Source organism: Miscanthus floridulus, chromosome 6 (assembly GCF_019320115.1).
Source record: "Miscanthus floridulus cultivar M001 chromosome 6, ASM1932011v1, whole genome shotgun sequence".
In the NCBI taxonomy this organism is placed as follows: domain Eukaryota; kingdom Viridiplantae; phylum Streptophyta; class Magnoliopsida; order Poales; family Poaceae; genus Miscanthus; species Miscanthus floridulus.
In genome coordinates this window covers 107,511,638-107,516,188 of record NC_089585.1, presented here as the reverse complement: position 1 = coordinate 107,516,188, position 4,551 = coordinate 107,511,638, and positions in this window count along the sequence as shown.

Sequence of the window (4,551 nt, the reverse complement as noted above, 5' to 3'; positions counted from 1 at the left end):
TTCAAGTGTTCACGAATTATATTTACTTTCTCTCGAGCTTCCTTTATGAAATCAGGCCTGAAGTACCCATGGTCTCCTACTTCAACCCAATTTAGTGGCATCCAACACTTCTGTCCATATAAAGCTTCAAATGGTGCCATATGGATACTCTCCTGATAGCTGTTATTATAAGAAAATTTGGCTAGCTTCAAACACTGATCCCACTTCTCAAGAAAAGAGATTGTACAAGCCCACAGCATATCCTTGAGCACCTGGTTCACACTCTCAGTTTGACCATCCGTCTATGGGTGGTATGCCGAGCTTCTGAGAAGACGAGTACCCAAACACTCCTGGAGTTTCTCCTAGAAACAAGAGACAAAAACTGACCCTCTATCAGAGATGATGGTGAGAGGGACTCCATGTAGGGTCACAATCCGATCAAAGTATAACTCTGCATACTTCTTGGCATTGTATCTAGTGTCCACCGGAAGGAAGTGGGCAGACTTGGTGAGACGGTCCACGATGACCCAAATAGAATCAAAACCAAAGGAGGTGCGGGGTAATCCCATAATGAAATCCAGGGAAATATCCTCCCATTTCCAAACAGGAATGGGCAAGGGCTGTAGATACCTCAGAGTACGCATATGATCTGCCTTGACTCTGCCACAAGTGTCACATTCCACAACGAACTGGGTGATATCTTGCTTCATGTATGACCACCAGTATAGCCTGCGCAGATCATGATACATCTTGTTGCTACCAGGGTGGATAGACAGCTTGGAATGATGGCCTTCTTGCAAAATCTTTCTTTTCAGCTCTTCATTGGATAGAACTACCAGTCTATCCTTGTATCTTACGACTCCCTACTCATTAATGCTAAAATGAGGTCCACGCCCTTCTGCTAGCAACTTCTTGATGTGAGGAATCTCTTCGTGATCTCCCTTCTATTCCTGAATAATTTGCTCTAGCAGTTCTGAGGTTAGTGCAATTTGAGCTAGCACCTCAGTGTGGTGGAGTGACAAGGGTATTTCCTCAACCTGATGCGACTTACAACTCAAAGCATCAGCCACCACATTGGCTTTTCCGGGATGATAGTGAACTTCCAAATCATAATCCTTGATCAACTCTAACCATCTCCTTTGTCTCATGTTCAACTCAGATTGAGTGAAAATATACTTAAGGCTCTTGTGGTCCGTGAAGATATGCACTTTGTTGCCCAACAAATAATGCCTCCAAATCTTCAGAGAGTGAACTACAGTAGCTAGCTCTAAATCATGGGTAGGGTAGTTCACCTCGTGCTTCTTCAGTTGGCGCGAGGCATAAGCTATCACACGCCCTTCTTGCATAAGCACACACCCTAATCCCATCTTCGAGGCATCATAGTAAACATCAAAGTGCCTCTCAATATCAGGTTGAGCCAACACAGGGGCAGTGGTCAGAAAAGTCTTCAGGGACTGAAAAGCTTCCTCACAAACTGGACTCCAAACAAACTTAGCTTCTTTTTGGAGCAACTTAGTCATGGGCTGGGCTATCTTGGAGAAATCAGGGATGAAACATCGATAGTATCCAGCTAGCCCAAGGAACTGACGGATCTGGTGCATAGACCTTGGAGACTTCCAATCTACTACATCTTGCACCTTGCTGAGATCCACAAAAACGCCCTCAGGTGTCAACACATGTCCCAAAAACTACACTTGATCAAGCCAAAACTCGCACTTGCTGAATTTAGCATACAACTGGTGCTCCCTTAGCCGAGTCAGTATTATCCGGAGGTGACGGGCATGCTCTTTCTCATTCTTGGAATAGATTAAGATGTCATCAATGAAAACTACCACAAACTTATCTAGCTCTAGCATAAAAACTGAGTTCATCAGGTACATGAAGAAGGCCGGGGCATTGGTGAGGCCGAAAGACATCACTAGGTATTCATATAGCCCATACCTAGTAGAGAAAGCTGTCCTTGGTATATCCTGTGGCCTGATCTTGATCTGATGATAGCATGATCGGAGATCTATCTTTGAGAACACCATGGCACCAGCTAATTGATCAAACAAAGTATCAATGCGGGGCAAGGGATACTTGTTCTTAACTGTTACCGCATTGAGGGGGCAGTAATACACACACATCCACAGTGTACCATCCTTCTTCTTCACAAAAATTGCTGGGCAACCCCATGGTGAAGAACTTGGGCGGATGAAACCCTTGTCCATCAACTCCTCCAATTGCTTCTTCATTTCTGCTAGTTCTCTTGGAGCCATGCGGTACGGACATCTAGAGGTAGGAGCAGTACCAGGCTCAAGCTCAATGGAGAATTCTACCTCATAGTCCGGTGGCAATCCAGGAAGATCCTCGGGGAAAACATCTAGGAACTCACATACTACTGGAATGGAGGTAAGATCAGGAACGTCTTCAGCACGGGCAGCAATAGGTAAAACCGGTTCTGAGGGTATGATGAGAGACATCCTATCCTTAGAAGACGGAAGCCATAACTCTACCCTTCTTCTCTTCATATCCAATACTACCCCATACACCCGCAACCAGTTCATCCCAAGAATAACATCAATGCCTTGCCCAGACATTATCATGAACTATAGACGGTAAGTGTGGGTGGCTAATACCAAACTTACAGTATCCGTACAAGTATTAGTAAACATCTGAGAACCCGCAGTATAGATCTTATAGGCATACGGTATAGCCACAAGTGATAAGTTGTGCCGCTCTACAAACCCCATGCTCATAAAGGAATGCGATGCACCAGAATCAAACAACACCAAAGCTAGATGGGATTCGATGGTAAACATACCAGCCATAACTGTCTCCTGATGCACAACCTGCTGAGCATCCATGAAGTGCACCTGACCGGATCTGCTGGGCACCTTCCTCTTGATGAAAGTCCTCTTAACCAACCTGGAATCTGTAGACGGCTGAGACGGCTGAGCTGTCTACTGCTGAGGACACTCCCTGGCATAGTGGCCCTCCTTGCCACACTTGAAACAAGCACTAGGCTTGTTCCCGAATCCCTGACGAGGTGGGACCTGCTGTCCCTGAGTCTGCTGGGGCTGCGCCTACTGTTGAGGTGCCTTGTACTGAGTAGCGGAAGTCTACGAGGTCTGCTGGGGTGACCGGAACGGAGGCCCGCCGGATGGTTGATAGGACCCCTGCCTCACAATTTGCACCTTCTGAGTATGAGGGTGGCTGGAGGATCCAGCTGCCACCCTCCTCCGCTTCCAATCCGCCTGAGATGCCCATTGAAAACCCTCAAGAGCAATGGCGGCGTTCATTAGAGCCCCAAAGGTCTGATAGTTCCCCAGGTACAGTTTCTCCTGTAGAGCGGGAGTGAGACCACGAAAGAAGCGATCCTTCTTCTTATCATCCGTGTCCACCTAACTACCAGCATACTGAGCCAACTGGTTAAACTGATTCACATACTCCATTACCGTCCTGCTCCCCTGACGCAACTCCATGAACTCGGTCACCTTCTGGTGGATAACGCCAGCAGGTATGAAGAACTCACGGAAGGCGGCGGAGAACTCCTACCATGTTGCTGGGTGATCCGGCCGCTCCACAGCCTAGAAAGTCTCCCACTAGGCACCTGTAGACCCCAAAAGCTACTAGGACGCAAAGTGCACCTTCTGCTCGTTGGCCACTCTGAGCAGCCAAAACTTCTGCTCCAGCATGTGAAGCCAGTGCTCCGCCTCCAATGGATCGTCTGACGGTGTGAACGTGGGTGGGTGGGTCTTGAGAAAGTCCTGGTAAGAGGATTGTCCCTCAGGACGGCGAGCACCACCCCCATTCCCACCGTTGCCTCTGGGGCCTCCACGGGCGAGACCCACGATGGCCTATGCCATAATCTCCAAGGCACGAGCAGTCTCCTGTCGAGCAGCGGCCAACTCCCGACGAGCAGCCAACAACTCCACCATGACCTCCGCAGCGGACAGTAGCAGAGGCGGTGGTGGCGGCGGGAAAGGATGAGGAACCAAAGGTGGAACCTCCTGAGCTCCTTCGTTGTCCTGCTCAAAGGCCTGAGCACTATCACCATGGCCCTCGTTGGCCGCTCCTGAACTGGTGCTCCCACGTCCGGACCTCAGATTCATCTGTAAGAGAGATGAACCATCCATTAGGACACCCTTCCGATTAGAATCTAGGGATTAAAGAGATGACATCACATTTATTAAGGTATTCATTAAGTTAGTCCTACCAATTTACTACTTTCATTATATGTGAAGGGGGACTCCTAGTTCAATAAGATGCTATTATATGATGCATGCTTCGACCTATACGTTCACTCAAGCCAGAATATAGCGGCGTTCGTAAAATTTTTGGCACCTCGCACACTCACTTTCCGTATACTAAGCAATTTCTTACGCAATGCAAGTCAGTGTACCTGTAGAAAACTGATTAGGTAAAACCAGTGCCGCTATCCTAGATATACCATATAGCTAGGGCTTATACTTATATAACTTAACTTAATCGCATCCTACTTTTCGTAAAACTTTTGTTGGTCAAACTTTTAGTTTTATAAAAGAGTGAGGAACTCGTGACCATTATTGGCTCTGGTACCAACTGTGGTCG